Source organism: Thermobia domestica, unplaced genomic scaffold (genome assembly GCF_964235325.1).
Source record: "Thermobia domestica unplaced genomic scaffold, izTheDome1.hap1.1 HAP1_SCAFFOLD_151, whole genome shotgun sequence".
NCBI lineage: Eukaryota > Metazoa > Arthropoda > Insecta > Zygentoma > Lepismatidae > Thermobia > Thermobia domestica.
In genome coordinates, this window is record NW_027655898.1 from 169521 (window position 1) to 192479 (window position 22959).

At 35.0% G+C, this 22959-nt stretch overlaps 1 non-coding gene across 1 annotated transcript; it reads left to right on the plus strand.

The window, feature by feature from the left end:
- Nucleotides 1-2459: 2459 nt before the first annotated feature.
- TRNAG-GCC (transfer RNA glycine (anticodon GCC)) lies at nucleotides 2460-2530 on the plus strand. Its single transcript has one exon. It is a non-coding gene; the product is annotated as a tRNA-Gly (tRNA).
- The last annotated feature ends 20429 nt before the right edge of the window (nucleotides 2531-22959 follow it).

Consider the following 22959-nt stretch of genomic DNA (forward strand, 5'->3'; position numbering starts at 1 on the left):
TACCATTTTATGTTAACTACGATACTTTGAAGGCCAATTCAATGAACACCGCCAGTTTTCGGAAACAAATAAATACCATTCTTATTGCATATTCTAATCAAATGCAGAGGTAAATGAAGTAATTGGTTTATTTTAATTCTTTTCCATATGCAACAAAACGAACCTGTACTTGGTGACTACTGAAAGGCACAAAAGTCTAACCCAGTACAGGTAAAATATTCATTTCATCACATAATCTTTACACGTAGTGTAGACTCATATCAAAATATGGAAAACTTGTCATATACCAAGAAACCCGGCATAATACTATATTGGTTTGGTTTCAGATTTCCCTTGCATTTTGTTTGTTGTTAACCTATTGCATTTTTAGACATTAGAAACTAACGTAAATTTAGTTTACAAAATTAAATATTTTCACGACAGTTTCTGGTATGGTGTTAGTTCAACTATGGTAAAGCTTCATTATTTATCGAAATTATCTTCTTCACTATTATATCTGGTTAATATGTTTTAAGTAGGAACATGTTTTAGGTTTCTAACCGTCCTCATCTGAAATTTTATTCACTAGTAAAAAACACTATTATTGTTTCATTAATCGTTGAAACAGTTGTTCTAATTATTAAAGAAAATTTGAAAGGTAATATGAATCTTTACTGTAAACTTTTATATGAGCGTAAGTATTTTTTCTCTGCTAAAAGAAACTGCCATACTTTCTTAACATTTTAACTGCCAACAATTCATACTTTATTTTCTAATGTTCTCAAGTCAATTTTCTTTCCTAGCGCCTAATGTACAGCAACGTACGTAATCTTCTCTTGAAAATAGATCACAGAACAAAATCTAGATCAGCTACGATCTGAACTGGGGTATCTGGAAAACTCTAAGGTAATATGGAATTGACTTATGCTTGTCTGGATTAGTTAGAACTTAAGTTTTCCTATTGAAATATCTTTAAATGATAAATAACATTTTGTGTTCTTAGGATGAAATTCATTTTAGACAATTGTTCTTACCTGAAAGTTATTTACTTTGTGTTTTGTTTAAGTGATACATATTTGCTGAAGTTGTGATGTCTATTTTTGACTCGTGATGTAAAGATTATTGTGTTGTATTTAGCCGTCTCCTTGGGAACAATCATAATTTACACAACGAATGCCAAATGATTCCCTACATATTGCTAATGTTTTTGAATATTGCTAAATATATTGTTCAATATCTCGGGAGAAACATAAGTATCTCCCTTGTTGCTTATTGAATCACACTGTAATAAGAAAAAATTAACTTTTGTAATTAAAGCTATTGCATTCTATTTCCTCAATGTGATGTGAAAAAAAAACAGGAAAACATTTGCAGTAACATATCAACCTTTGTTTTCCAGAAAGTGTCATCTAAATCTCAAATAACTCCGTTTATTCCAGAAACGAAAGATACTTCTTTTGGTTAGAGGTTTAAGATATTGAACCTAGTTTATTTCGATATTTCAAAAAACAAGAAACATAACGAATCACCAATGAGGTTTTCGCTATAATCTGTTCGGAGTAAAATTTTATGAATGATTTGGAATAATACCAAATAATGTGACATTATTATAGTCTGCATCGTAACAAATTAAAGATCCTTTGCTATCTATGAACAGAAGCAGGATGTTATATTCTCAACTGACTTTGGTTACAAGATCTCTTTTGATAAGTTGGAAATAGTTTGAAAACAAAAATTTCTTAATCCTAACGAAGACTAGTTTCAAAAGGTAAGCAACGCTTAAGACTACAAGAATGCTGGTAACTAGGTGCCATCAATATATGAACTCTGACATACACTCGTCAATTTATTTAAATAAATATTTTCTCTTATTATGAGAAATTCTCTTTGATCTACTTGAATAGGATTATTTATCCTTCATATTATTGTCATAAAGTTTAAGTAATAGAAAACATAGGTTTAATGGAAAGATGATACAGTATGAATTGAGAGTATCCCTTTTAACAAGTTTGAGGTAAAACTGTATAAAAGTGTTAAAATACGTTTACTAATTAAGAAATCTGTAGCTTGGTTTGTGTAAAATACAATAATTTAATGTCTGTTTTTAGAAAGCGATACATTTTCGAAAGTAAAACCAACTTATTCCATACGAGAATGAAAAATGCAGGGATAAAAAGGTAGGTTTATTCCAATTGAATTGCATATTCTAAAGAAACGAATGTCATCTGAGATGGAATTTCGAATGAATAGTATATATGTATATGAATCATAATATCTTTATGTAATGAAATTATGAACAAATGTGATACCATTTTGCTAGCTTCTGAGGGAAAGCGTTTATTGAATCGAATGCGGAACACAATTTTGAAGCATTAAAGTTTTCCAGCATGTAAAAGTTTGTTCCTCGATTTAAGGTCCGAACATAACATTAGTTTAAGAAGTGTTATTAATTCAATAGTAAATAAAATTCTCTTGTATTGGTATCGGTGGTTCAGTGGTAGAATGCTCGCCTGCCACGCGGGCGGCCCGGGTTCGATTCCCGGCCGATGCACTGAATTTTTAGCGGGGATTTAAATTTCGAATATCTTACCGATATATGGGTTTATGAATTCATTTCTGCTACGCTCTAAGTTACGCTTGGTTCAACACACTCAAATTGTCACCTTAAATCAATGGCCAAATTTATTTCCCTGATTAATTTCCCGTCTACAGCAAGCCATTACAATTTTAGTTATACCTTTAGACAATATTTGAATTGATTTGCTTTTGAATAAAGTTTTTCCGTACAAGAGTTTCATAATAATTTCTTTAAAAATTAAATATCGATCTACATTTTGTGATTCCTTTTCACATGGGATAAGAATTTCCTGTAGTAGACGTTTAATATATTATTTGTATAGTAGAGATGTTTAGGTTTTAAATCTATTAAAATCCGTTTAGGATATAGTAACCTACGCAATAAGTTTCAAACATTTTCCTATATATTGTAGTAGTAGGGACCGACGTATATTGAGCCGAGTCAGCAAAAATTTTCGTGACGTCATAGGTCAAAGGTTAATGACCTTGGCCCAGGTGTCAATGATTTAGGGGTACATAGGACCACCCCCTCTAAATTTTGGCAGGGGTACCATGGCCCACCCTCTAAATTTTGGCAGGGGTACATAGGACCACCCCCCTTAAATTTTGGGAATTTCCAAATCTAAAAATTTGGTATGGTAGCCTAGGACCACAGTATGTACCTCTATCAGTATTGGGTGTCTATGTCGTTCCCTTTCATGGGTAAAAAATTGCCAAAAATTCAAATTTCGGGGGTTTTTGACCTAATTTATCCCCTTTGATGAGGTATTATTACCCTATATAGTTATATGGGCGTATACAGGGGTCCATTACCTTTCATAACATATGGGTATATTAATGCACCCCTTGAAAAATTTGGGAGGGGTACCTTGGCCCACCCCTTAAATTTTGGAAATTGACCAATTTAAACATTGGGTATTATAGTACAGGACCCTAATATGTATTATGATAAATTTGGGTGGTCCACCTCGTTTCCTTCTAGGGGTACAAAATTGCCAAAATATAAACGTAAGCAATACGTTATACCACGTGTTTGGTCTTTTGGTCGATTTTATCCCCTTTGATGAGGTGTTATTATCCTATATAGTTATATGGTCATGTATAGGGGTCCATTACCTTTCATAAGATATGGGTATATTTGTGCACTCCTTTAAAAATTTGGGAGGGGTACTTTGGCCCACCCCTTAAATTTTGGAAATTGCCCAATTTAAACATTTGGTATTATAGTACCGGACCCTAACATGTATTATGATAAAATTGGGTGGTCCACCTCGTTCCCTTTTAGGGGTACAAAATTGCCAAAATATAAACGTAAGCAATACGTTGTACCACGTGTTTGGTCTTTTGCCCCAATTTATCCTCTTGGATGAGGTTCTATTACCTTATATGGTTATGTATAGGGGTCTATTCCCTATCATAAGACATAGGTACATTTGTGCACTCATTTAAAAATTTGGGAGGGGTACTTTGGCCCACCCCTTAAATTTTGGAAATTGCTCATTTTATATATTTGGTATTATAGTACCGGACCCTAACATGTATTATGATAAATTGGAGTGGTCCACTTTGTTCCCTTTTAGGGGTACGAAATTGCCAAAATATAAACGTAAGCAATACGTTGTACCATGTGTTTGGTTTTGATCTAAGTTATCCCCTTGGATGAGGTCCTATTACCTTATATGGTTATATGGTTATGTATATTGGTCCATTCCCTATCATAAGACATAGGTACATTTGTGCACCCCGGGAGGGGGTACCTTGGCCCACCCCTTAAATTTTGGAAATTGACCAATTTAAACATTGGGTATTATAGTATTGGACCCTAACATGTATTACGATAAATTTGGGTAGTTCACCTCGTTCGTTTTAGGGGTACAAAATTGTCTAATTTTAGTACAACCACGTGTTTGTTTTGGCTCAATTTATCCCCTTGGATGAGGTCCTATTACCTTATATGATTATATGGTTATGTATATTGGTCCATTCCCTATTATAAGACATGGGTATATTGATGCACCCTTTAAAAATTTGGGAGGGGTACCTTGGCCCACCTCTTTATTTTGGAAATTGCTCATTTTATATATTTGGTATTATAGTACCAGACCCTAACATGTATTATGATAAATTTGGGTGGTCCATCTCGTTTCCTTTCATGGGTACGAAATTGCCAAATTTTAGTACAACCACGTGTTTCGTTTTTGACCTAATTTATTCCCTTGGATGAGGTTCTATTACCTAATATGATTATATGGTCTTGTATAGGGTCCATTTTCTATCATAAGACATAGGTATATTTGTGCACTCCTTTAAAAATTTGGGAGGGGTACCATAGCCAATCCCTTAAATTTTGGAAATTTTTCAATTTAAGCATTAGCTATCATAGTACATGACCTCAATATGTATCATGATAAATTTGGGTGGTCCACCTTGTTCCCTTTCATGAGTAAAAAAAATGCCAAAATATAAACATAAGCAATATTTTGTATCACGTGTTTGGTATTTGGCCCAATTTATCCCGTTTGATGCGGTCTTATTACCGTATATGCTTATATGGTCATGTATATAGGTTCATTTCATATCATAAGACATGAGTACAACGATGCACCCTTTTAAAATTTGAAAGGGGTATCTTGACTCATCCACTCAGTTTTAGAAATTGTTTAATATAAGCATTTGTTATCTTCGTACAGGTCTTCAATATGTACCACTATAAATTTGGATGGTCCACATCGTTCCCTTTCATGGGTAAAGAACTACCAAAAATCAAATTTCGGAGGTTATTGACTCCTATTTAACACGTTATATGGGTATGTACAGAGGTTTATTACCTTCATATGTTTATGTTCCCTTTTAAATTTGGGAATTATCAAATAACAAAATTCGGTAAACGTTTTCTAGGACCCATTGGTGTTCCTCTTATGGCCAAATATTCAAAATTTAAAGGTTATTGACCGGCTTTATTATTGAATGAGTACAGGATTTATTATTTTTTCATAAGACACAGGTGTGTTTGTGTACCAATCTTAAATTTTGGGAGGGGTACATTTCTTATTGTCATATCAATAATTGGTAATTGTTCTTTGGGTAAATCATTGTGAAATATTAGTATGATCACGTGATCAGTTATTGACCTATGATGGGATTAGGAGTCCAGGACATTGGTACATTTAAACTTTGTAGGATAATTTGAGAATGCGTCATTGGTATTGGTTATTACAGCCAAATATAAACGTAAGCAATACGATGTACCACGTGATTAACCTTGATGAGGTAGTGTACAGGGATACATAGCTAACCTTATTGAATCTTATGACTCATAGTCTTAAGGGAATACATGCTACAACACTGGCAAAGTTATTGTTGATGCAATTTGATTGGTTGATCACTATCTTTCGTGCAATCTGATTGGCTGATCACTATCTTTCGTGCAATCTGATTGGTTGCTGATTTTCAAATCTTTGCTGCATTCAGTTTTAAGTTTTGTTTAACATTTAAAAATCTTGGTTTCGTTCAACATTTTGCACTCACTGATAAATATGATCAAAACCGTTTATTTGTTAATCGAATAGTTAAAAACCGGATAAAGTTTGACGGTTAACCGTGAAACGTAAAAATTTTTAGTTTGAAAATTTTTTGTTTGAAAGTTTTTGTTTGAAAACTCTTGCTTTCAAATTTGTGTTTGAATTTTTTTGTTTCAGAATTTTGTTTGAAATTTGTTTCAAAATTTTTTGTTTGAAAATTTTTTTGAAAATTTTTTGTTTAAAATTTTTTGTTCGAAATTTTTGTTTTGAAATTTTTCGTTTCCAAATTTGTTTGAAAATTTTTGTTTCAAAATTTTGTTTGAAATTTTTTTCGTTTCAAAATTTTGTTTGAATTTTTCGTTTCCAATTCTTTTTGTTTCAAAAATTTTGTTTCATAGTTTGGTTTGACATTTTTTTAAAGATTGTGCACTCATTAGTAAAGAACCGGAACTGTTTAGAACAAAAACCTCTGGCAACATTGTGGTGCAATAGTACACGTCAGAACCTGGGGTTGTACTTGAAATGAAAAAACACAATTCATTGAAATGGATCATTTTATTACACTCCACATACATCCATACCAGATAGTGGTTCTGGATATTGTCGATACAATGTATTTTGAACTTCTTGCACTAGTTTGTCTTTAGCATATAATTTTAATTCCAGTTGAAGTCTTTTAAGGTCTAATGCAATATCAATTGATGGAAACTCAATGTCCATTTGATCACAAATAAACTGTTTATCAATACATGTATGCACCCACGAACGATGTTGACAACCATCACAATATCTAGATACATGTTGTACAATATGCATAACACATTTTTCAAAATAGTACTTTTTCAGGAATATGCTAGTTTTGTTGCACACTTCCACTGCATGTTTCACACTCTGAAATACGCTGATGAATTTGTTCCATTCTGTTTGCGTTAGATACACCATGTTGCGAGGGGCATGAAATGTACTCTTTTTACGTAACAGCACCATCTTCTCTTCGAGGACTGTACGCATCACCACTTCATGATTTGAGCCTAATGATTTGACTATGGTCACATTTAGCTCATCATGAAAATAATCGTTCATTTGGTCGATTCGTGAACATAATATTTGCCATTCTTCACAGGTCAGTTGTACACCAAATTGTTCTGCTTTGCCCAATCGAATCACTGGTTCAAATGTTCTAGCACTGATACCAATCATCACATGTTTTGTTTGAAATATATTTATTGGATAATAGCTTGCGAAGATGAACTCTTTATCGTTAGAAGTACACATCTTTCCTCCTGAAAAGCACTTGCTCAAATGATTTCATGAGCTGACAGTGTATTGATTGATTTATAGAACTACGGCTGACGTCATTGGAAGGGAATGTGCTGACGTTTGAATTCATGATTTCATCACAGTTGCCGACCAACCAAATTCATACAACTACGTCTAATGTGCTGACGTTTGAATTCATGATTTCATCACAATTGCTGACGAATCCGGCTGTGTACTAAATTCAAATTGATGACTTCGACCCAAGAATCCTTTGTAACATAAAGATACAGATCCAGTATTTAAGAAACGCAGCAGTTCTTCTTGTTTTGATGCTTCCATGGGAAAATATCTTGCTGGTAAAATTATATTCTTATCATTTTCAAGCTTCACTACGATTCTTAATCCAAACTTTGTAGGGATCATTTGGCTAGCTAAGATTCTATAAGGTACATTCTGTTGTAAATCAGTAATCTTGGTAAATGATTTCATCACATCACGTGTGTTTAGAAACTGCAGACAAGTAGCCATGATGACGTTATCATGAATACTAACTCGAACGATACTTATATATGATGCAAAACTGATGACGTTGCATTATCATGTTCTGACGTGTACTATTGCACCACAATGTTGCCAGAGGTTTTTGTTCTAAATAGTTCCGGTTCTTTACTAATGAGTGCACAATCTTTAAAAAATGTCAAACCAAACTTTGAAACAAAAAAATTTGGAAACGAAAAATTCAAACAAAATTTTGAAACGAAAAAAATTTCAAACAAAATTTTGAAACAAAAATTTTCAAACAAATTTGGAAACGAAAAATTTCAAAACAAAAATTTCGAACAAAAAATTTTAAACAAAAAATTTTCAAACAAAAAATTTTCAAACAAAAAATTTTGAAACATAAATTTCAAACAAAATTCTGAAACAAAAAAATTCAAACACAAATTTGAAAGCAAGAGTTTTCAAACAAAAACTTTCAAACAAAAAATTTTCAAACTAAAAATTTTTACGTTTCACGGTTAACCGTCAAACTTTATCCGGTTTTTAACTATTCGATTAACAAATAAACGGTTTTGATCATATTTATCAGTGAGTGCAAAATGTTGAACGAAACCAAGATTTTTAAATGTTAAACAAAACTTAAAACTGAATGCAGCAAAGATTTGAAAATCAGCAACCAATCAGATTGCACGAAAGATAGTGATCAGCCAATCAGATTGCACGAAAGATAGTGATCAACCAATCAAATTGCATCAACAATAACTTTGCCAGTGTTGTAGCATGTATTCCCTTAAGACTATGAGTCATAAGATTCAATAAGGTTAGCTATGTATCCCTGTACACTACCTCATCAAGGTTAATCACGTGGTACATCGTATTGCTTACGTTTATATTTGGCTGTAATAACCAATACCAATGACGCATTCTCAAATTATCCTACAAAGTTTAAATGTACCAATGTCCTGGACTCCTAATCCCATCATAGGTCAATAACTGATCACGTGATCATACTAATATTTCACAATGATTTACCCAAAGAACAATTACCAATTATTGATATGACAATAAGAAATGTACCCCTCCCAAAATTTAAGATTGGTACACAAACACACCTGTGTCTTATGAAAAAATAATAAATCCTGTACTCATTCAATAATAAAGCCGGTCAATAACCTTTAAATTTTGAATATTTGGCCATAAGAGAAACACCAATGGGTCCTAGAAAACGTTTACCGAATTTTGTTATTTGATAATTCCCAAATTTAAAAGGGAACATAAACATATGAAGGTAATAAACCTCTGTACATACCCATATAACGTGTTAAATAGGAGTCAATAACCTCCGAAATTTGATTTTTGGTAGTTCTTTACCCATGAAAGGGAACGATGTGGACCATCCAAATTTATAGTGGTACATATTGAAGACCTGTACGAAGATAACAAATGCTTATATTAAACAATTTCTAAAACTGAGTGGATGAGTCAAGATACCCCTTTCAAATTTTAAAAGGGTGCATCAATGTACTCATGTCTTATGATATGAAATGAACCTATATACATGACCATATAAGCATATACGGTAATAAGACCGCATCAAACGGGATAAATTGGGCCAAATACCAAACACGTGATACAAAATATTGCTTATGTTTATATTTTGGCATTTTTTTTACTCATGAAAGGGAACAAGGTGGACCACCCAAATTTATCATGATACATATTGAGGTCATGTACTATGATAGCTAATGCTTAAATTGAAAAATTTCCAAAATTTAAGGGATTGGCTATGGTACCCCTCCCAAATTTTTAAAGGAGTGCACAAATATACCTATGTCTTATGATAGAAAATGGACCCTATACAAGACCATATAATCATATTAGGTAATAGAACCTCATCCAAGGGAATAAATTAGGTCAAAAACGAAACACGTGGTTGTACTAAAATTTGGCAATTTCGTACCCATGAAAGGAAACGAGATGGACCACCCAAATTTATCATAATACATGTTAGGGTCTGGTACTATAATACCAAATATATAAAATGAGCAATTTCCAAAATAAAGAGGTGGGCCAAGGTACCCCTCCCAAATTTTTAAAGGGTGCATCAATATACCCATGTCTTATAATAGGGAATGGACCAATATACATAACCATATAATCATATAAGGTAATAGGACCTCATCCAAGGGGATAAATTGAGCCAAAACAAACACGTGGTTGTACTAAAATTAGACAATTTTGTACCCCTAAAACGAACGAGGTGAACTACCCAAATTTATCGTAATACATGTTAGGGTCCAATACTATAATACCCAATGTTTAAATTGGTCAATTTCCAAAATTTAAGGGGTGGGCCAAGGTACCCCCTCCCGGGGTGCACAAATGTACACCTTGTCTCAAAAAGGTTGAGCGCATTCTTTATTGGTGTTTTGAGGCAAAAATTTTCTAAGTCCAGCTTCGGGTATCTTCGGGAAAAAGTAAGCCAGGTTCGAACCTCCAAGCCAGCCTTTGCAATCGGGAAAAAGTTTGCAGATGTGTTTTTCTTCTTTTAAATATAATAAGACTTGTTACCAAGTGTTTAAAAAAGCAACATTGATTGAAATACTTAATGATACAATATTTCGAAACCTTTGCACAAATGTGAGCACATGCTTGTTTGTCATTTAGCTTTCTATACGTAATGGAACATTTAAATACGTTAAAGAATCTTTCCATATGTAAAAGAATGCTCAAAGTTAAGAAATAGAACATAATTATCGCCTGAGTACTAAAAGAAAAGTCAAAGTAGAACAGAAACAGCGTTTGTAATGGATATGAATGTCTAATTATCTTGAGATCCGTTATACATCGCTAGAAGCTTAGTTCTAGAAGTCCTTGTGTTAGCTCATTGGTAAGCTGTCGGATTTCAAATCATAAGGTTTTGAGTTCGAATCCCATCTGGGTCAATAGTTTTATTAAAATTATATTTTCCGCAATGCATGAAAAATTATATAAAATAATTACATTAAAATACATAAGTTGTTTATATATAACATAATAATTGCAGAACATAGTAATTATTATGTTTAAAATATAACATCTGAGATAATTTTCACAGTAGGTCGGTATTATATATGAGGATGTAAATACAAATTAAGAAACTCGTTCAATAGCAATAAATAAATCATGTAGTGTATTTATTTGCAGCTATTTGTCATATAGAGAGTAATTCTCAACATTCATAATATAGAATGTCATTTATGTTCTTGAAAAGTTATTCGATGCATAAACAGAGGGTATAAACAGAGAATCCAAAGTCGGAACGCTCGCAAGAAAATTCATGAACCCCAAAGGTCACGTGAGCAGACTGGAATTGTCCTTATGAAGCATGCCACAGCAGAAAGTCTTTACATGGATTTTCAATTCAATTCCTGATATATGCTTTTGCAATGTGGAAGTAGTGATGCCTTGAGTCGCCCTCTCTCGCTCGCTCGCTCGCTCACTCTCTCTCTATTTATACAGAATATAAAAGTGGATTTATGTGTATGTTTCAACATAATTCTGATATATCTAGAGCAATTTTAACTATATTTCTTACAGTCTGGAAAAAGAGTACTGTCGGGATACATATCAAAAATGCTAGAAACGGGTCGATATTATTATTGAATCCATAGTTTCGTGGTCGCTTAGGTGAATAGCTCTACTTTCAATTGAAGTCCAATTAAGCTCCCATTAGCACCCAGGGTGGTTACGTAGCGACATAAAGATATCGAAATCAACCGATATTAGAATCGAATCGTAAGTTTTCAGCGCCGCTAACAGTGCAGCATTTCCCATTAGTCCACATTAGTCCCATTGCCTAGAGGGCAACATATTTGCAGAGTGCAAATTTTAAAACTTGAATAATATTTTAATTTTTTCCGTATGAAAAAGTTAAAAATCATGAGCAAATATACTATTTCACGAACAATCCTCTTTTACTATTCTAATATGTTTAATAATAGCGTAAGAAATGTAATAGTAATTCAGAACATGTTTCACAGTTGTTACTTTTTCTTACATAGTTGTAGCTGTAGCATGTAGTGAGTGGAATTTAACTGTAATAAATTCACTAATTAACCATATTCGAATTAAGTTTTATTTTTAAGTTCGGAATGAAGGGGCGGAGAAATATGGAGTTATTGGGGGCACCGAGCTTTTCTACATTTTACTTTCAAGATCTCCATTTTTCTTTTGTCATTTGTTCCTAATAAAAAAAGTTCAGTCACTTTTGGATTGTCATAGGATAGTAGGAGTTGGATTTTGGGATGCAGCCTGTGAGATTCTAGAGGAGCTAACTGCTTGAAAAAATATTTTTGAATCATCTGTAACATATGAAATAAGGATATGTATCATAAAAAATTGAAAGTAACTATGTCTACGTAATCATCACGGTCAAATTGCAAAGTCAAATGAATTGACGTTTGGTATATAATCAGGCTCCAATCCCAACTGGGAAGTTATCATACGCGTGTCACTTTCATTATAATACATATCCTTAGGGGGAGTAGAAGTCCGAATTTTTGCGAAAAATTTAGTATCTCACAAGCCGTTCAACTGAGAGCTGAAATTCAGCATATAACTCTTTATTAAAAATAAAGAGAATATGCCCTGGCATTTTTTAAAATTGTCTTTTATGAGCGGGGGGACGGGGGTGCATTTTCTATATATTGGAAATTGGTAGTGGGTTGATTTGTAAAAATAATCGAAAACGATTGATATTAGTTGAGAAAAAAATTGAGTAATGCAAACTAAAGTTCTTTTTGAATTTTATACCCACTGCTTTCTATTTATAATTGCTGAAGCTGGTGTTTAATATATGGAGCGTTCCGAGCATAAGGCAATCAAGCCATAAAGTTAGAGAAAAATGGCCATAAAATTTGTATTCTAAACTTAATTACATGGGCATTTTCAATTAGTACGGCATACTTAATTATATAGAAAATTAGTTTCTCTCTTCTTCTTCTTCTTCTTTTTTTTTTTTTTTACGTTGGTCTACTTTTCCTTGATTCGAAACTTTTAAATTTCACCCTATTTTCTACTGAAATGTGTCTGTAAGGCAACAAAGAAATAATTACATATGATAAATTTAAATTCATTTTAATTCGGAAGATGAGAAACACTTTGCCATTATATATCGTAAAGGTCAGACCCACCAGTATTGTAACAAAGAGGTGCTTGAGCCAATGACGGTAGAAATTCAAACTCCGATAAGTGATAATTTCACAGTCTTGTTTTATTACAAGTGTAATCTCTTTAGTCAATGGAGAGGAGGACGTGGGTCATCGGTCAGAGTTGATATCGATGGGTTTTGGTGGGTCGGAGTTGGTCGCAATGGTTCAGAGTGGTTCATAGTTGGTGGTGGGTCAGAGTGGATCACGATTGTTGATGGGTCAGAGTGGGCCAATGGGTCATTTGGGTGGTGGGTCATAGTGGGTCGTGGATCAAATTTTCATTGACCCACACCATCTCTGGTTAAAATTGTACTAAAGATAAGAGGCACCGAAGATGCATGTCGGCTATTATGCTCAAATTTTGCGCATGGATAGTACTCCACCAGAAAGCAATAAATCTGAAACGGTTCACGTATGACCTCCTAGAACTCGAGGTGTAGGGGTTTGTCTGATTGGCTAAATTAAGACGTCAATGATTTATCCTTCAACAACCAAGCTTTTTATGATCGTTTCCGTGGGGAAGTCAGAAGAACACGTGCCTAGTAATCGTAATATTGATAGTTCGCGTCCACCCCGGGGTATTTGTTTTGTGTTTTTTTGTTTCACCTAAATATAAACAAATCACACATATAGGCATTTTAACATATTTTGGGAGAGTAATTTTGTGGTTCGTTGGCGTTTCATCGCGTCTCTGCCGCTGGTAGTAAAGTTTTCAAAATGGAACTTGGGCCATCACGGATCGTCGCTGCGGGGCCACCAATTTCTGGCGAGAGGTTAATAGTTGACCATCTGTAGTCCACCGACGCTTACAGCTTAGGGTAATGAACGATGTCCTTGCCTTGTAGACTTCATGACTACCGACGTCGGCAGTCAACTAGCTTTTAGTATTCCTTTACTAACCATCTATCGTTCATGTTTGTACACGGTGTTGTCATAATAATAATAATAATAATAATAATAATAATAATAATAATAATAATAATAATAATAATAATAATAATAATAATAATAATAATAATAATAATAATAATAATAATAATTATTATTATTATTATTATTATTATTATTATTATTATTTGTAGTAACAGTAGTATAATTGATGATAGAATAATTATTGTCTATGTATTGTCTAGGTAGGACTACACACAGGATTTGGCTCGTTTTGGTTCGACTTGACTCTAATCCGAGTCGAGTTGGAAGATATTTTTCGCGCCGAGTCCAAGAGTAGACCTCAAAGATGTCTGTTTCGAGTCGAGTCGAGTTTCAAAGAAAAGTCGTTCGTGCCCATCCCTACTAATGAGAGCTTAATCGGAGTTAAGCGAAATTGAAAGTCTCACTATTTATCTAAGCGACCCCGAAAACTATGAATCTAATATCGATCATTTTCTAGCAATCTTTTATATGTATCCCCCTCCCATTCACCATAGGTAACCCGACAGCACTCTTTTTGAAACTATAAGAAATGTGGTTAAAATTACTCTAGGCCAGTGGTTCTCAATCTAATTCCTATCACGATCCCCTTTTATCACACGCTCTTGCCAGCGACCCTTTTATAATTTGTTTTATAATAAGCTTGTGTTGGATTTTTAACATACCTATTTCTATAATAGTAGAATCCATTTTTTTTGTTTATAGTGAACAGTGCCATGGAAAATCATTGCTCGGGGCGAGAGTATAGTACGATGTCACCGTATATATGAGTGACGTCGACAGACTAGCTACGAAGCGCCACCATGGTTGGCACGAAGCTCAATAACATTTTCAAAATAATCCCTACCTTTCCTTAATTTTGAGCACATTTTATTACGTTTTTCCTTCTATTTTACACATGTGCACATGCACTTTCCTAACTTGAGTAACACACTTCCTCCGAAATGTGTGGCCCCTCTTTTTGGCGCCCGGCACTGACAGTGGATTCAGTAACTGTAATATCTATATTCCCAACGACGAAGGTGCTGGTTCAAGGTGGATGTTAAACTCCTTCATTGAAGAGGCCATTAACGTATCCGATCTAAGCCCACAACTTCTTGACCAAATAATAGAATGATCATGCGACAAGTCTTTGCAACGTTTTTCTGCAACGAAGACTTAGACAAGTTCTGCCTGATGAGGAGAGAAGAATATCCTGGTCTGGTGATTGCTGCTTTAAAAGTAATAATTCCATTTGCTATATCGTACTTGTGCGAAAGTGTTTTTTTTATGGTAAACATTAAAACAAAGATAAGAAATCGCTTATCAGTTGAAAATGGCTTGATAATATTCGTCATGAAGATTAAACCGGGCATTGCTGCACTAGTGAAATTACACCATGCTTAGGTATCTCATTAGGTTTTAATTTTAATTGTATTTCAATGTGCATGTTTTGTTTCATGTGTATTTTTCTAGTATTTCTATATACAGTTCTCATTAGTTTTATATCATACCTCTTTGATTTAAATTCATTTTTAAACAACTCTACTAACTAACTAACTCTATGGCCTATGGAACCCGGAGGTTCAATCCGCGTTCACAAAAGCTCTACACTGACTTCTATCCTTAGCCAATTGGATCCAGTTTCTACTTTGTATTCTTATCTCAGCGAGATCCATCTTAATATTGTCTTCCCATCTGCCCCTAGGTCTTCCTAATGGTCGTTTTCCGTTTGGTCTTCCAGTCAAGACTTTCAAAGCGTTTCTACTTTCTTCCATTCTAGCTACCTGACCTGCCCACCTAAGCCTCCTAGACTTGACGACCCTAACAATGTTGGGTAACCGTATAAATTATGTAGTTCCTCGTTATGAAGTTTCCGCCATTCCCCATTCCCGTTCCTCTTGGGTCCGAATATTCGTCTAAGGATCTTGTTCTCAAATACTTTCAGTCTATGTTCTTCCCTCAGAGTAAGCGACCATGTTTCGTAACCATACAGAACAACAGGCATGATTATCGTTTTGTATATTTTAAGCTTCAAATTTCTCGACAGAATTCGCGACGACAAGAGACTTTGAACCGAATAGTAACACGAATTCTACACCCTTTGAAAATGTTCAGTAGACTTATTTTTTATTGTTCTTTACAGTGTGTATAAAAAATAAAAGTATGCCTATCAGAACAAAATTAAAAATAATATTTAAAAATAATTTCTGGTATTAGATTCTAACTATATTTATCTCTTCCGCCTATCTTCGCGATCCCCTAGGGGCCGCGACTCCCAGGTTGAGAAACCCTGTTCTAGCATACATGAGTTATGATGGAACATACATACATACACTTTTATATGTATAAATGCAGATAAGAGAGATTTGAGAGAGAGCGATTAAGGAATTACCGAATTACCGCTCTCAATCTCTTCAGTTTACTTTTGCGATTCGTGAATTTCTTACGTGACAGTTTGGGGCTAGCTAGTTTTTTGTCTTGAACCACGATCCGATTTTCGATATGCTCTATCTAAATGCTGTAATGCGAATATTGAGAAGTTATCTGCGATGAAAGTAGCTGCAAATAAATATATTACATAACTTATTTATTGCTATTACACGATTTTTTAAATTTGTATTCAATATTCACACATAACACACCGACGTTCTGTGAATACCTCAGATGTTATATTTTAAAGATAAGAATTACTTATGTCGTGAAATGATATGAATATATATATTCACCTGATATATACAACTGATGATATGAATATATATATTCAACTCATATATACAACTGATGATATGAAAATATATATACAACTGATGAATTGTAATGTAACTATTTTACATAATTTTCATGCATTGAGGAAAGTAGAATATCATAAAGGAATCTCACCTGAACGGGTATCGAACTCACGATTTAAACGCTCGGTGGTGTACCACTGAGCTAACATGACCGCTTTTCGGAAGCTGCTTCTGAAATATAACTGAGCTCATACGTAAATGCTCTTTTCCGTATGGAAATCACAATGACGAAACGAGAGTGTGAATACATGGTCTCGAAATATTGTATCATTAAGTATTTCAATCAATGTTACTTTTTTCTACACTTAATACCATTTCAACATGTCTTATTATATTTAACAGAAGGAAAAACATATCTGTACATCTTTTCCCGATTACTAAGGTTGGCTTTGGAGGTTCGAACCAGCAGCTTTAGTTTACTGTTTTTCGAAGACACCCGAAGTTGGACTTCGAAAGTGTTCGTCTCAAAACAGCTATAATCATATCGCTCAATCTGTTTGGTATATGGTATATGTTTTTATACGTGTTAAGTCAGTATAACAATTCATTCTTTAAACAGCTTTTCGTATGTATTAATATTCCTTTATAAAAACTGTTTTTATTATTACTATTACGGCGCACCATTTTCAGATTTCTTTCGCGAGTCGTTGACCAAGTCGTTCGCCACCAGCGTTGCCAGACTCACAGCTCGGAATTATTCCAAAACCTGATCGAACTTATGCTAGATTCGGTCAAATTATGCTAGATCCTCATAATTACTAATTCAGGAGTTTAAAAAAAAACAAAGTTGAGATACAATAACGTAACTTAAAATACACAGAGAGCAAGAATGCATGGATAGAACTCAATACTTCACGCACCAAAATTTTAACTCAACTAAATTACTGCAGTCGTTGCCAAACTCAATGGCGTATATATCGTATAAATGAATGCAAAGTTTTTGTTTACATATTTTGAAAGAAAATTACTTCGCAGCATAAGCGGAGTTGGGAATCGTCTGCTGGGGGAGGGGGAAGATTTTTGGTCGGTCTCGGAGCTGTCATTTCAGGAATAAATATGATCATGAAGTCAGAAGTAAAGATGGTGAAGTTGTCAAAAAGTTGGAGGGAGAATGGCCCCCATAGCTCCGCCCATGCCTCGGAGTTAAAGGATTAGAAAACCCTGGGTGGAGCCACAAAGAAAAAAGCCCAAAGCCGTTCCGAACTTACTTAGGAAAATAAGACTGCCTGTATGGTTTACCGAGTGTATGAGTCAATGGGAGGGGCCGCGGTGGCTCAGTGGTAGAGCGTTCACCTCTGGTGCAAGGGGTCTCGGGTTCAAACCCTGCTCCCGCCAAGTGAACTTTGTGGTGGACAAACACCGTGTGCGTGGGTTTTCTCGGGGTTCTCCCGTTTCCTCCCACTTTCTTCATTCCACCATTTCATTCATTACTCATTATCACCGTCTCCTTTAGCCTAACCGGCATAACCGTGGGACGTAAAACTCAAAATTTCATTTCATTTTTTCATTTATGAATCAATGGAAGAGGATACATTTCTGCCGTTCTTTTTCTTCCCACGACCAACTTCTCCAGGTTTTACGGCTTTTTGATAACTTGCTGAAATTGTGCTAGATTTGGGCAGGATGCTAAAAGCAAGATGCTAGGTGCTAGAGACATGCAAATTATGCTAGATCTAGCATCATTATGCTAGATCTGGCAACGCTGTTCCCCACAATAGGCGTGTCGTGCAAGTAACCAATCACACGTCAGGTACTAGCTTTTACCTATTGCTTTCTTCTCACAGCTCAGAACATTGGTAACTATGGATAGACGTACAGCAGTAATTACTTTATGGGAATTGGAAGGTTATTCTGCAACTGCAGCTAGCAGGCGAGTAGGTGTCCCGGCCTCTACAGGAAGGCAATGGATTCGGAAATATGGTGCTACAGGTCAGACTGGTAATTTACGATCTCCTGGTCGTCCGCATGTGTCAACCGAAGCCCAAGATGCGAGATTAGTAAACGAAGCCCGGTTAGACCCACTAAGGACGTCTAGACAGATAAGGGAAGCTTCTCTCTTTCCTGGTAGTAAGCATACAGCTCTGCGAAGGCTTCGTCATGCTGGGTTACGTGGCCGTGTTGCTGCCGTGAATGAAAAACTCTCAGACGACCACAAAATTTACCGTCTCGCGTTTGCACAGGCGAATGTGGGTCTCAATTGGGAAAACGTAGTTTTCTCAGATGAATCCATATTCACAACATCAAAGGAGGGACGCCGTTTTGTGTATCGTCCGAGAGGCACCCGATATGACCATGGATATGTGGCTGCTTGCAATCGCAGTGGCCATGTATCTATTTTATGTTGGGGTTGGATTTCCAGTCGCGGAGCAGGACAGCTTCATAGAATTGAAGGACATCTGGACAATGCTCAGTACTTAGACATTATCAGTAATATCATGGTGCCATCTGTACGAGTATTTCAGCCTGATGGTGTAATTCAGTTCCAGCAACACCAGTCGCCAATACATAATTCCCGTGTGGTTCAGGAATGGTTCGCAGGGCACCCTGAGATTGATTTAATCGACTGGCCGCCTCGTGGAGCAGACCTCAATCTCATGGAAAATATGTGGGCAGAAGTGAAGCGTACTCTAAGGGAAAGTTGGCCTGAGGCAGATCCACCAAGAACTCAGGATGACCTGTGGCATCTTGCTTCCGAAGCATGGCTGGAGGTAGGGGAAGGAGATAGATTTGTCACCCATGTAATAGATTCCATGCCCAGAAGAATGGAGCGTGTAATAAATTCATAAGGGTCTTGGACACAATATTAATGTCCCCGCCTTAACTCCCGAAAACAGCCCTTTTCAGGGCTACCTAAACGCTTCTGAAAATATTTCTAGAAGTAAACCACTCCTTGTATCCGATTTCTGTGCAATCCTACTAACAAAAGAATGATAATTAGCTGTAGGCTTTGAACTCAAGACCTCTTCAGTGGCAAGTCCGTACTCTACCAGTGAGCTAACATGAACACGCAAACCTAACCTGAAGAAACACGACTTTCAATTTCTGGTATTCGATGACAATGATGCTCATATACTTTGCAAATGTTGTATTCAACTTGGGATATTCCGCAACACACACACACACATAAACAAAGCGAAAGAGAGAGAGAGAGAGATGAATACACAAAAGCATATTCAACGTATTCGAATGAGACTCTAAGTAACGACATTCCGTTCAAAAGAGAATTTGTGTTTCTTCCCGTGACGTTAGGGGGATCGGGAAAAGTTATGTGTCTTGAAGCAGGATACGACTTTGGATACTCTGTTTATACACTTTCTATATCCGTAGGAATATACTGTATTTCACGAATATAAATAACATACTGTAATGAGAATATTGAGAGGTTAAATCTGTATGACAAATAGCTGCAAATAAATACACTACATAACTTATTTATTGCTATTAAACGATTTTCCTAATTTGTATTTAACATTCTCATATATAATAACGACCTACTGTGAAAATTATCTCAGATGTTATATTTTAAACATAATAATTACTATGTTCTGCAATTATTATGTTATATATAAACAACTTATGTATTTTAATGTAATTATTTTATATAATTTTTCATGCATTGCGGAAAATATAATTTTAATAAAACTATTGACCCAGATGGGATTCGAACTCACAACCTTATGATTTGAAATCCGACAGCTTACCAATGAGCTAACACAAGGACTTCTAGAACTAAGCTTCTAGCGATGTATAACGGATCTCAAGATAATTATGACATTCATATCCATTACAAACGCTGTTTCTGTTCTACTTTGACTTTTCTTTTAGTACTCAGGCGATAATTATGTTCTATTTCTTAACTTTGAGCATTCTTTTACATATGGAAAGATTCTTTAACGTATTTAAAGGTTCCATTACGTATAGAAAGCTAAATGACAAACAAGCATGTGCTCACATTTGTGCAAAGGTTTCGAAATATTGTATCATTAAGTATTTCAATCAATGTTGCTTTTTTAAACACTTGGTAACAAGTCTTATTATATTTAAAAGAAGAAAAACACATCTGCAAACTTTTTCCCGATTGCAAAGGCTGGCTTGGAGGTTCGAACCTGGCTTACTTTTTCCCGAAGATACCCGAAGCTGGACTTAGAAAATTTTTGCCTCAAAACACCAATAAAGAATGCGCTCAACCTTTTTGAGACAAGGTGTACCTATGTCTTATGATAGGGAATGGACCAATATACATAACCATATAACCATATAAGGTAATAGGACCTCATCCAAGGGGATAACTTAGATCAAAACCAAACACATGGTACAACGTATTGCTTACGTTTATATTTTGGCAATTTCGTACCCCTAAAAGGGAACAAAGTGGACCACTCCAATTTATCATAATACATGTTAGGGTCCGGTACTATAATACCAAATATATAAAATGAGCAATTTCCAAAATTTAAGGGGTGGGCCAAAGTACCCCTCCCAAATTTTTAAATGAGTGCACAAATGTACCTATGTCTTATGATAGGGAATAGACCCCTATACATAACCATATAAGGTAATAGAACCTCATCCAAGAGGATAAATTGGGGCAAAAGACCAAACACGTGGTACAACGTATTGCTTACGTTTATATTTTGGCAATTTTGTACCCCTAAAAGGGAACGAGGTGGACCACCCAATTTTATCATAATACATGTTAGGGTCCGGTACTATAATACCAAATGTTTAAATTGGGCAATTTCCAAAATTTAAGGGGTGGGCCAAAGTACCCCTCCCAAATTTTTAAAGGAGTGCACAAATATACCCATATCTTATGAAAGGTAATGGACCCCTATACATGACCATATAACTATATAGGATAATAACACCTCATCAAAGGGGATAAAATCGACCAAAAGACCAAACACGTGGTATAACGTATTGCTTACGTTTATATTTTGGCAATTTTGTACCCCTAGAAGGAAACGAGGTGGACCACCCAAATTTATCATAATACATATTAGGGTCCTGTACTATAATACCCAATGTTTAAATTGGTCAATTTCCAAAATTTAAGGGGTGGGCCAAGGTACCCCTCCCAAATTTTTCAAGGGGTGCATTAATATACCCATATGTTATGAAAGGTAATGGACCCCTGTATACGCCCATATAACTATATAGGGTAATAATACCTCATCAAAGGGGATAAATTAGGTCAAAAACCCCCGAAATTTGAATTTTTGGCAATTTTTTACCCATGAAAGGGAACGACATAGACACCCAATACTGATAGAGGTACATACTGTGGTCCTAGGCTACCATACCAAATTTTTAGATTTGGAAATTTCCAAAATTTAAGGGGGGTGGTCCTATGTACCCCTGCCAAAATTTAGAGCGTGGGCCATGGTACCCCTGCCAAAATTTAGAGGGGGTGGTCCTATGTACCCCTAGGTCATTGACCCCGGGCCAAGGTCATTAACCTTTGACCTATGACGTCACGAAAATTTTTGCTGACTCGCCTCAATATACGTCGGTCCCTACTACTATTGTGTAATATTTTGGGATATGGACAAAAAATCATAGCTTGTTTTGAAATGAATATAAGCATTGTCAGCTTAAAATATGTGGACGATTAATTGTTGTTTATTACCCATCGTGGAACCAATATCGTGAACATGTTATGAAGATGAACTTTGTTAGAAATAATATACCAACTCATTGTGGCATTTAAGAATTTCCTTCAAAGCAAAATTTACTTCATCAATTCCAGAATAAAAACTATGCTTTTGGACTGGATACTTGAAATTTCCAACCTAGTTTAGTTTCTTCAAGACAATTTCCACTAACATTGCTTAAATAACGAATAAAACGAAATAATAATGAACTATTTACTTCTGTCTACTAAAAACAAAATGTACATTTAAGGAATTTATTTCTGGTAAAATATGTGACTATTATAGTTCTTAGAATTAAAAACTTAAGTTACTTTCATTAATAATTATGAATAAAACAGCAACAGTATAATTAAACACAGATTTCCGTTATTACACCTCTTTCTACAAGTCGACCAATCTAAAATCGAAGAGATCGTTTTTCTGCTGGCTACCTCGGAATATCAAGATCAGTAACATGTAAGAATTAACAATATATCCTAATAACTAGTTGCCGTCAATACTCGCATTATAATATCAAAGAGCTGAAGCATTAAAATTTAATAGTTTCTTCTTAAATTGATAGAATCTGGTTTAA